Source organism: Chamaea fasciata, unplaced genomic scaffold (genome assembly GCF_029207755.1).
Source record: "Chamaea fasciata isolate MVZ Bird 193981 ecotype frontalis unplaced genomic scaffold, bChaFas1.0.hap1 SCAF_1, whole genome shotgun sequence".
Lineage (NCBI taxonomy): Eukaryota > Metazoa > Chordata > Aves > Passeriformes > Sylviidae > Chamaea > Chamaea fasciata.
The window spans coordinates 35,072,908-35,085,717 of record NW_027094086.1 but is presented as its reverse complement, the minus strand read 5'-3'; positions in this window follow the sequence as shown (position 1 = coordinate 35,085,717).

The window sequence follows — 12,810 nt, the reverse complement described above, 5'->3', positions numbered from 1 at the left end:
AGCCCCCGCGAGGTTGCTGGGAAGCGTAGTCCGCGGGCGGGTGGGCCGGGACGGACGCGCAGGGTACTCGGCGGCGCTTGTTGCGCTTCCTGCGGGAGCGCTGTGGGTGGGAGTAGGGTCTGAGATGGCACCCCACATGTACATTCCTGTTCTGTCTCCCTCGGGTTTCGGTCTGAGGTGACACCCCACGTGTAAAAAACCCTTTTCTCTGCCCCTCGGGTGCTGGTTTGAGATGACGATCTATGTATATCCCTCCTCTGCTCCCCTCGGCGGCGGGTCCCAAGTGACCACCCCGCGTGCACACGGGCTTCTCTGCCCCTCGCCCCTCGCCCGCTCACGCCCCGCAGGAGCACCGGGGCGAGGCTCCCTCCCGTGTCACCTGTCCTCCCAGTCCCCGCTCCGGGGCCGGGAGGCTGCTCAGCTCCAACAGGCTGCTGCCGGCAAGGGGCTGACAGGAAGGGACAGGGCGGGGGCGGCCCCCCGTCTTCCCCTCAGCAGTGCCGCTGAAGGGGAATCCGAGGGCTGCCCGGGCACGGAGGTTTCCAAAAGCACGGCAGGCAGCGTATCTTGCCAGGCAGTCCCCCTGCCAGGCAGCGCTGCCTGCAGGCGTGGGCACTCGGGCTGTGACCCCAGCCTCTGCCCCGACAGCCAGCACAGCCAGGCCCGGGCGGGGCGGCCGGGCTGTGCCTGCCCTTGGGGCTCCTCGGCGCGTCCGGAGCCCAGCACAGCCTCGCCGGGGTTTCGATTCCCGAGAAGCCGCGGCGGGCTGCCTGACCGGGGGGGTGAGCTATCTGAGCGGAGGTGTTCCCCGGCTGCCGGCTGCTGATAGCGACAAAACAAGGCTCGAAAGGAGACGCGACAGCAAGCTGTTAAAACGAGTGATCCCTCCAGCTGGTGCTACGTAAGGAGATAAAGAGGGAACGGAGCTGGCGCTTACGTTATCTCCAGTGCCCGTCTGAAATGATACTTTTGCCAAAATGAAACGGAATAATGTTCACAACTTCCGAGCTAATTACAGTGGGCTGGCAGCGTATTCATGTGGAGAACTCAAGGAGGGATACTGTCAGCAAACGGAGTTGTTCTCTGAAAGCTATTCCAGATAGATTTCTTCTTAAATTAAGGAAAACAAAAGCTCAATGTCGGAGGACAAGGTGCAGCCTCACAGGGTATTTCCAAGTACCAGTGACCTACCACTATGAACACAAGGGCAAAAAAACAAATAAACAAACAAAAAACAACAACAACAAAAAAAAACCAACAACACTTCCCCCCTCCTCCATCACCCTTGTTCTACCAAAAAACACCTGGAATTTACATCCCAAGGCCTCACCTATTCTATAGTCGCTCAAGTGATCTAAAATTAGAATAAAAATCATAGAGATTGTGTCAGAGAGATAGTATTGTGCTTGTACTTTCCAATACAAAGGGCATGTTTCATTTTCATTAATCCGTAAAAAGTAATTTATGCATCTGACATTTAAATTATAAAGATTCAGATGATTAATACATACAGAAAAAATCTGTTTCTGTGCTTTATCACAGGCTTAAGGGAAAAAATGGCTCCGGGCCTGGCCCTGTGACAGACTGAGCACTGCCACCTTCCAGTGACAGCAGCTGAGCTGTGCATGCTCATTCCCTTTCGGTTTCAGTAAATTGTCAAGCACAGAAAATGTGTGTGTGTGTGTGTGTGTGTGTGTGTGTGTGTGTGTGTGTAAATGTATGCATTCCACAGTGTAATTTTTTATCTGATCTTTTAAAATATGTGGCAGGTTTGAAGAAGAAAAGATGAAAATTATGAGACAGATTTTCATTCTTGCCTGCTACTAATACTTTTTAATGTGTATGACAGTAAGGTAGCAGCATCACCAGCTCCACAATCCTGCCAATGTGCTTTGTACTTGGGGATAAATCAGCAGTCTGTACCCATTCATTCCTTAGTCTCTCCTTCATAAGTAGTGGGAACGCAGTAAAAATGCAAATAGGGAAGCCTCTGTCCTCTGTGAAACTGTGTGGCAGCTACTGAGAATGGGCACCATTCAGGGCATCAGCCGGTGACAATCCTGTGCTAACCCGGCCTGCATTTTGAAGAAATGTCAAAGAATTTTTTCTGTAACATCACTGGCCTCTGGAGCAATCCAATTTTTCACGTATGGGAAAGAAACACTTCTGTTACCATTTAATAGTACTTTGTAGTCAATAACAGGGAGCACCCTGGTGCAATAATTCACTTGTACTGTCAAAGCCAGTGGGACTTAGGATGTTTTGTTTACTTCTTCAACCAGATGTTTTTGTGAAAGCACTCTGACTGTAAAGTCAAAAACATTTCTCCTTTCTATTCCTTACATTAATTTCACTGATAAATTATATTCAGTGGAGGAATCTATCTTTTATGGTGGCTTGACCCTAATTAACGTGGATGTTTTTGATGAATTACATTTATAAGTTTTCCAGCTATATGCAGACTTATGATCATGATTGATTGCCCAAGCAATTTCTGCAATAATAAACTTTCATTACAGAATCTTTGATAAAAATCACACTTCTCTGGCAAACTAATAATTTATGCAAATTAAATGCATCTTTATTTACAAGCTTTATACACTGTATCTGGCAAACAGGATAAGGAAGTTTTGTGTTGTATCACTGAATACAGATTACACAAATAGCTGAATCTTTAAGCAGTCTTGAAGGAAAATTCAGGAAATACAGTGTCTGCCTTGTTAGTAAGTACCCTGCAGCTTGTAGCAATCAGTCCCACCAGAGATCACTGCGTCATGCTATTTTCACAGGCAAACAACAACATCACAGTCAAGAAAGTAGGATTGAAGATCACACTGATTGCAAAGTTAAATCTATTTGTAATGGGTCAGAAGAGTGATTAATTGTCAGCAACAGGACATACCTGAACTCGTGCCACTTCGTTGATGAGAACCAAGCACTGACAGTCAAAATACCAGGCATTCATTTCAGGCCCAGGATGGAAGATGTAAAAATTTCAGTTTGATCTTCACCCAGTGCTATTCCATCTCTTCTTTGTCATTTACCCTCAGGAAATGGGTCATTCCTAGGTCAAAGCAATTATTTTTCAGAGGCACTTGTTTCCTTGAAAGAGCAATGACAGAAGTTTACAGCTTAACAGAAACAAAAGGCTTGTGCAGCATGCCAAAGAACAGCTCATGATAAACTAGAAGATGGTCTGTGTCATGAAGAAGTGAATGTTATTATCAGCCTTCAGCTACACCTCAGCATGCTCTTCAGACAGGATAGCTAAAATCTGGTGTTTTCTTCATTGAAAGCCTTGCAGAGTTGATCCTGCCTAGCCTGCAAGACTAGCAGTTTAGCCTGACCTGGCTCTGAAAGCTCTCTACATGTGCACTCAAGAAATGAGGAGAAAAAACAAAAGTGTGAGCTAGAGGGAAGATGGCAATACCATCACAGCCCACAATGAATGCAACATTTTTTATTTAGATGTGACAACCTAGCATCTGAAAAACATGTGTAGACCCACAACTGGATAGTACTTATGATATCATAAGTACTATTAGTAGTACCAGCTACATGGAAAGAACAAAAGCATGTGCTCCACTGCACAGAGCAGCTTTGAGTGTCATGTGGGCTCTGCTTACTCCTGCTAAGCCAATTTGGCACTCCCTTCCTGACCACTGCTGAACTACGAATTTTGTTTTGCCCATCACTTAACCAGGTGCTGTTAAAAGCCCAAGCGCTCACCACCATGCTACCTGCGGTATTCCAGAGGGATGTTGGTCACAGGCCTCCTCATCTCCTGCTCCTCAGAGGCAGCGTGCAGCCCAGCAGTGTTCTGGAACGACAGGAATGACCACTGAGCAACTTGGGCTTTCATGAACCTCCGGGTTAATTAATAGTTAGTCAATGGCAATTAGAAAACAGCACCTGACTTATCCTGGGGACCTGGATTGGTAACTCTTGTCCTGGATACATCCAACTGAATAACCTCCATATCCCTCTTCTACTGCCTTCCAATGACCTCCAAAATGAAAAAAAAAAAAAAAAAAAAAACAACAAAAACCCGTTTTCCTTCAGTGCTTTCACAGAGTCAGAGCTTGAACTGCTGCCATTGCACCAGGTTCAGAAATTTAGATGCTCCCTGTTAACACTGATGTCATTCCTACACGAGACCAGATTTGGGCTGCTCAGCGTGTGGAATGTGTGCTAGCAAAAAAAAGAATGCATTAGGAAAACAACATGAAAAGTGAAACACTGAGCAGAGGTTCTGGTACTAATTACAACCGTACAAATAACCTGCTCAAAGGCTTTGCTGCAGCAAAATCAATGTTCCCAATGGTGGTTCAGGTACAGCCTAGTCCAGTAAGAACAGCTCTGCCGCTGACTCTCATGCTGGGTCAATCTCAGCATCTAAGACAAGCTGCTCAACACTGGTTTGGGTTTGTTTACCTATGCTTTCCTTTTATTTCTTGGCTCAAAATCTGGTTCTGAGGCCCTATCTTGAAAATATTTCAAATTGATTTCACATGCAAACTCCTCTGCAAGGCTAAGGCCCCATATTTTTTTACTCTGAATATCGCTTTGCAAATTGATGTCAGCACAACTGGCAAACAAAATGGATTCATCGGGACTGTCAGTGTTCAGGAACTGTCAATAGAAAATCAATCTTTAGAGCAGTAGACCGTTATAAAAAAAAGCAGATTGTAAGTGTTATTAGCTTAGATGTGTAACCTGATTATATGGAAGCCTCAATGGCAATTACTGTGAATGTTTATCTGCTTTCCATAGTGCTCTGTCAAATACAAATTGAACGAATGGTACAATTCCATTACACTAAAAGATAAATGCATCAAAATACAATAGGTTGAGCAACTAACACACTTGCCCTATTGATTTGTATGTTCACAGGGTATGCAGTCACTGATCTCATCTGCTGTTAAAGGTTTACTTAAATCTGTGTAACAGTCCCATGTATTTAAGAGTCCCAATTAACTGTCTGGTCCTGAGTGAAATTCTCTCTGCAAATACCCAGTTTAAAGAATGAACAGCATTTCCAGCACAGAAGAATTGCCAAATCAAGGATATAAATGGGGGACAAAGACATCAAATGCTTCTTACAGAGAGCACATAGCAGTGATGCCTGCCTTGCAGTTATGCTTCAAATTTGGAAGTATTTCACAGGTTGAGAGCCTGTGTTTTTCAAAGTTGAAGACAGAGGAGAGAACCTGATACACAAGTAGAAAATGGTGAGAATGGATCAACAAGATGAAAAAAAAGAAAAGCAAACAAAGCCACTCTATCCTTAAATTTTCTCCTGAGGGTTTTTAAACTAGATGTTATAACAGTTCAAATTGAAACCAGATGAACGCTTCCAACTAGTTTGCTGCCCTGTCCTTTGGCAACTGAGCTGAGCATAATATCCCACCTTCCAACATGCACAAACAGCCTTACCACTAGTAGCCAAATGTTCTAATAGTCTCTAGTTTTCAGATACCTCAGAAGGTTCTTGATTCTTTATACAGCTATACAGGTCTAAACTACATCTTTTGTGTTCATGAACTCATTGCAGTTCACTAATAACCTTCCAGTAAGTGACATCCTCTATCACACTTCCTTGTCTTCATGTGATTTGTAAGTACTGAAATAAGCGAAAAGGAGGTTTGCAAAACCAAAGAAACAGGTGCCTACTACTGGGCAGGAATTTCTTTGAAGAGCAGCTTTTTCTTGCATCCGATGTAAAACTACTCACAGTAACAATGAAGATGTACCATCTATTTAAAAAGTTAATTTTTTTTTGTCTTTGTCTTTGAGAAGTGTTTTCCTGTTATAAACTCATTGGCTTCTATCATGGAAAATGTATAAAGTGACTTTCAATTAACTCTTGTCCTTTACTAATTTTATCGGAAACGAAACAAAAACCAAAACCAAACAAACAAAACAAAACAAAACAAAACAAAAAATCCCACCGAATTGCTCCTGGGGTCTTTGCCATTTCTGGTCTATATAACTTATTTCCATAAAAACTGTATGGCATTTACCTCTTTCCATTCAACGCTGTTAGTTCGAATCCAAAGCTCCAGGCCAAGAATCCCGTGGGAAGGACGCTGCCTTCCCCCTGCCTTGTTGTGCTGCGTTCGGCTCTGGCAGCAGGTGTCAGCAGAAGCTCACCAAGGGAACCTTCCAAGGGAACCTTCCCAGCATCCCGGGAAGTGGTGAGCTACACGGATGAGACATTAGTGCTGTAAGGCACCGCTACTTTGTCACTCTGCTGCCTTTTTTCTGACTAACCAAGTAAGGAAAAGCAGCAGGTCCAGCTGCTGAACATCCTCCATGACTGTACACCGCAGCAAATAAGCAGGACGAGCTCTGCTTAGCCGCTCATTTGCCTAGCAAGCGTGGTGGTTCACAAGACAGATGCTGGTCTCGAAGAACATTTTGTGCTGGAGTATGACAGGACACCGTGATTTGCACATTGAGAACGAGTGCCTGTTCTGTGGTCCGGAACTCATCATGCCAATGGATCAAGTAATTGCAGAAGAAAGATCGTCCTTATGGTGTGACTTTACTGTAGAGCACTGTATAAGGATGATTCAGGAGATAAAATTATAAGGAGAGGTTTTCAAATAAAATCATTCTAAGGTCAAGCTCACTACTCAGACTAAGAGCTATCTGCAGGTACAGCAGGAGACAGTTTGAGAGAGATTCTGTCGATACAGAGAATGTCAGGCATCCTGAGGGAAAGGCTTTCTAGATTGTAATCTGAGCAAATCTAGATGAGTAAAATAAAGTATCAAACAAGTTGCACAACTTGATGAAATAACAAGAGAGTGAAAGAAAGACATCTTTGGAACTCTCCACATTTCTAGATAATTTCTAGATAATACTGCATGAGAAGGAAGTAAAAATCAAAAATCATTCAGAAAAAGTCTGAGGTTACATGTGCCCAAGCCATCTCGATCTAAGGAATAGTAAAGTGAAGAAAAATCACTTCAGTTAAACAATGACCTTGACCCCAAAACTCAAAAAAAACCCCCCCAAAAACCCCACCAAAAACAAAAACAAACAAACAAACCCCCCCCCCCAAAAAAAAAACCAAAACAAAAACCCACAAGGCAAAAGTTCACTAAACCAAATCACCGAACAGAAAGCAGGATGGGGAAAAAAAATCTAATGATACCAAAGCAGAAAGATGTAATTAAGGGGATATAAGGAGAACACTGCAAGAGTGTTAATTCTGCTTTGCAGAACATTCTGCATATTAGGAATGTTTGACAATGCCAGCCCAATATGGTCACCTATTTTCTCTCAGTGAGGGCAGAGCATGTATAGGAGAAGAATTGATAGGAGAAGAAGCTGTCTGATCTTGGCATTCGTGAATTTTGGTATCATCTCAGATTGCACTTTACAATCAAGCTAGCGGAAAATGTACTGATCTGACACTGCTGTGCTAGATAGAAAAGCCATGATTATAGCAAACTTATGTAACCACAGCATATGCAGAGCAGCTGGTCACTACCAAACTGTAAAACCATATCAAAATGAGGTTATGCAGGCATCTGTCCTCAGTCTGTTCATTAATTACATGCAAGATTATACTTATCAAACTTGTGGGAAACACAGAGCTGGAAAGAGTTACAAGCACTTTGAGGGAGAAATGTATAGTTTAAAATTCTCTTGACAAGCTAGTGTAATAAATAAGATTATAAATCAGCATATATAATGTTTTATTCTCACTTGTAATCACAAGATAAAGGAATACATTTATTGAAAACTTTTTTCAGAAAGGATCAGGGCATACAGTGAATCATAAACTGATTGTGAGTCAGCCACGTCATATTGTTATGAAAAAGCAAAGCCTTTTAAAGGATTCAGTGAATGAGTGTCACAGGGATATAAAAGGATCAACATGGCAACTTGCAGCAAGCACAGTGTGTTACTACCTCATTTGAAGAAATGTGAGAACCAACAGGGAAAGGTCCAAGCTAAATGAACAACAAAATAATCATGATCTAGAAAAAATAATGAGTTTTCTCTCATATGAGTGGAGAAAAAGAATGCATGTCCTCATGTAAGCATGCAAGAGCAAGGTAACTGAGGCAGGTAACACACAAACTGTGAGTCAAGATCTCAGTAAAGAATCATGATACAGAAATAGAAAAAAACAGAAAAATATGTTAGAGATAATATGGCTTCATGAAAAATATTCTGCTCTACTCACAACCCTTTCCTAGCTTTCTATTTGTGAATATGATTGATAAATCCACTCCTCTGATGGTTAAGCTTTGTTCACCTCCTGTTTACACCAGGAGTAGCCAGCCCAGTGCTCAAGGTGAAATTTGGAGGAGTGCTCCTGATGAAGACAAAGAGAAACATGTTACATTGAAAAGTAGAAAAAAAGTAGAAAAAAATGAGAGAGAGTTTGAGAAAAAGAAAATGAGAGACTACCTTCTTATATGTGGGTTAGCAGAGCTGAAAGATTTAGGTAGTGGTATAGTAACCTACAGATTAAAGAATATTAGACTGAAGCTGTTACCCCTCCAAGAACATTATTCCCAACTCAGGTCTTCCAAAGCACTTCACTGGCTCTCTGTAGTGTGGCAAGAAAGAAATGCACATGGAACCTCTGATACAGGGGGGACACTTAAGCAGTCTCTAGCAAAGTGTCAAACACCAGCTCTTCAAAAAGGGAATTCCAACAATCCTTCTTCCCTGTTGCTCAATACCAGATCCCTTGAAGAAGGCCTTCCACAGGTAAACCGACTACAGTTGCCAGAATAAGACAGAGAAAAAAGAAGAGGATATGTAACCATGCCCAAAACATTGTCTTTCAAGTCTAGGTGTAAGAAAGACAAATCTTTAGGAACAGATAGGATCTGAAAATTCTCTGAAGTGGAGAACATGGCATTTTTACCACTGGTTTAATGTTGATTTAGGTTTATCTAAACCTTACTTTAATTCTTGTGACTCGGTCACTCCCTAGACTCCAGGCTCTTCCCAAACAGACTTTTTGTGAGCAGCCATTTCCTATTGTGTGCCAAAGGATTTCTCATAAACTTCCAGCAGTTGCCACCAACAAATAAGCTACCCCAGATGCAGAAAGCTACTGGTGTTTGAAATATGTTCTGCCTTGGACAGCAGATCCATGGACAGCAGATCCATGGACCATTGGTCAGAATACCTGGGACGTTTGCTGGGTCTTTCCTGCTTGAGCTCTGCAAGAGTTGACTACAAAATGGATGCTTTTAGACTAGAGTTACAGAACACTGAAGACACAAGGGTTTAGTAGCTATCTCATACTCACTTGCACAGTTCAACTACCCTTTCATTGTAGGCCCACTAGATTTCACTATGCTTATATCTGTGTGCAAGATTAAAAAAAATTAGTTATGTCAGTTCTTTCCCATTTTGCCCTTCGGTAGAGACATCATCAACTTCCTTAATCTGGTTACATTTGAACTGTATTATAGGGCAGAAAAGTTCATACAAGAGAAGAGAGTAAAGATGAGAAAGCAGAACAACCAACCTGAAGGAAAACAAAAATTTTATTTCATTTTTTAAGTTGTACTCTTGCTATCAGTAGAGCTGGAAAGACTGCCTGCTAATGATGAGTAAGCATTAAGTAACAGCACTTCCAGTTGACACCTATATAAAAGAATTCACATATATAAACTTTAGTAACCCCTCCACTTCACTTAGAAATGGATTACAGGTTCCTTACAGTCTTGTAATTTTGCCCACTCAAAGGGCTTATTCTGTTCCTTTAAAGGTTTTAGACCCTAACTCCTTTATTAATACAGATAAGAACACCTCCATGAATTTGTGATAGGTTTTGAGATTTTGTATCTGTGAAAGCTATTGACTCATGATTGCTACTTCCTGATAACTCATGGGAAACATATGAGGCAGAGGTTTTCATGTTCCCCAAAACGGCAACCACAGCTAGGATGGAAAGGAAAAAGGAGAAGAAACAAAGAACCATTTCATTAAATAAATTTGTTTTCTAAGCAGGATATTTTCTTGAACTGAAACTTTGGTAAATTAATTCAATTTCATCTTCTTGGATATTAATATTGTTATATCACATGACACTTTTCCCCCTATACCACTAAGATTTAATCCCAATTCCCTTTTACATAACTGTGTCAAGAAGCAAAAGTAGACTTAGGGTTTGACTTAGGGTCTCTAACTTATCATCAGCTTAATTTTTACAGTTTGCACTGAATAAGATGATTATATATCCTCTCATATTTTGTTTGCTGTATTCTTTGGATTTCTCTTTGGAGGTATCTTGATATAACAATTATGTTTCACCCTTGCAATACATCCCATACTGGCCTTTTTTCTTGTATCTTTTTGTAGAGAAATAGCTTGTAATTCTTGGCTGGATGTTTCAGAATTGTTATTTAATATATTCAAAATAATTAATTTCAGATTTAAAAACTATTTAAAATTTTTAAAAAAAATTTGAAGAGCTTTTTGCAGATTTGAAGAATATACTGTCTTCCATTATGTTAACTAACTGTGCTTGCAGAGGTTGACTCTTAGATGCTGTAGCCAACATCACTGATGTTTCATGTGATAAGTAGTTTACAGCAGCAGAGATTCCAGATGTAAAAAACGGGTTCTGCTTTGTATGCAAAAATTAAACAGGGTTGTGGTGTGAATGGAACGGGTCTTCCAGTGCATCCAGTAACAAAAGCTGAAGGGCAGCTAACCTTCTGGTCTAATGAACTTTGAACTTTACAGAGAACACACTAAAGCATGAAATAGCAACACAATATGTCACAACAGTTGAGTGAGAGGATATGATTGAGGAGTAACAAATTCTGGTTTTGGAAGAAGGGAAAGAAAATAAAGTGTGATTACTACCTACCTAGATAGAGGATATGATGCTTAATTGCATACCTCTCACCATTCTAGGGAAAGAACTGTACTTACTTGAAAGCTGCCCCTTGTTAGGGGCAAAGCAACAGTGCTTGCATGTCCTGAAATATCACTCACAAACTTGGCAACATCTTGCACCAGTGTTCATCATGTCTCAGGATCAAAGAGCAAATGACCATTATTTAATAACAACTAAGACTAGGAAACACATCTCTGTTTACACTCATCTGAATATCAGTCCATGAAATCCAATTCTGCAAAAATCTGATCTAGATTTACTCATGACACTGACAACTACAAATGAAAGTATGAAACCCAAAGCATGCAACAGTGTAGGAAATATAACTAACCTAAAGTGGTGGCCATGAGAAGAGTGACCTTCTGCTCCTCTGTACCTGTTTTCACTTGAGTGTTGATGTAAAACCCTAACAGAAATGCTTTGGTTTTTCCTTGAAGGCACAATGAGAGGTAGGGATCCCCAGATGTGATTTAGTAACTAAGTTCCTGGAACTCAATAAAGCATTTAAGTTTCTTTTTATTTATTTGTGTTAAACTTTCACTTGCTGTGGTCCATGTTTCAAATGTTAATAAAATGTGTTATACTACCTTATTGGAGGAAAGCATTTTCAACACTATACCTTGTAAATCTCTTTGCTAATTAGAAATATGAAACTGTTACCTAGCCTTCTGAAGATGAACTTTATCATTCCTTCAAGAACTTGCTCCGAAAAGATGGGAATTTACATGTCTGAAGATAGGAGCCTCTTCATGAACATGGATTCAGTGGCAGATGAATGCGTGTCACAACAAGCCTTTCTCGTGATACGTAATCATTGATTTATTTCCTGGTTAGTATGTGGTTGTGGGGGATCTAACCAGCCTGAGCATGTACTGTCAGGTCTGCTGAACAGAAAGTCTGTGTAAAAGGTCACCTTATATAACTTTGCTCTCTGCTTTAAAACTTTTTAAACTTCTTTTATGCCACTTGTCCTCAGTCTATCTCTATTTCTTTCATCCCTACTTTGGCTCATAGCTCATAGTGCTAGAGAACTTGCTACAAGTCTACATCAGCTAACAACCATTTGTCTTTGCAATTTCCCCTCTGAAGTTCAGCCCGTGCTATTACGTGGCTTCTTCACGTGGGAGGAGGCAGAAGTAGGATGTACGAAGGCAGAGTTGCTATGGGGAAAGAAGTGCAAAGGGATGAAAGGTGGAGATATGCACATAGGTGAAGCAAGAAAGAGAATGAAAGAAAGTAGAGCAAGAAGGCAGAAGTCCTGGTGACTTCACAAAAGATGTTTCTCCCCTTTGGCCTCTTGTAAGATGACAGTGCATCATCTCCACAACTACTGAGTTACTACACAAAGGGTTTACTCTGACCTCAGTCTGTGCACCAGACTGTTGATACTGACAGAAGTTCTGTTATGCTTTAAAAGCAGAATGTCATCATTATAATCTGGTTTTTCTCTGTTTTCTCTTTCTGTATTGCTGGTGCTTTTAGGTGTGCTGTTCAGTCATTGACCTGCGTGCAGTTAACCAAATCAACCTGTCTGGAAGGATTTGCATAAGAGAAGAAAACAAACAATGGAGCAGACATGAGGAAACAAATGAGGCACATCTATTAGCTTTGTTTGCTCAGCAGTCGGCCTCAAACTGACCTTTTAAAGATTTCCTAAGTTTAGTGCTTCCTAGTATAGAGGACAAAGCATTAAGGACTTTGAGGGTGTACTTGTATCCTCACAGTGGAATACCAGAGCAGGGAGAAAATGCCATTCTTATAGAAAAACTAAGATGGAAGAAAAGGCTGGCTGTAGTGGCAAGTCACTTTTTCCTTTGTTTCCTTTTCTTTTTTAAGAGGCTTTTACCATAGGTGAACTGGGCTTACATTGAAGTGGAGATGGTTAAGATTCACTTTGATATTTAGGTTTTCTGCTGTCTGTA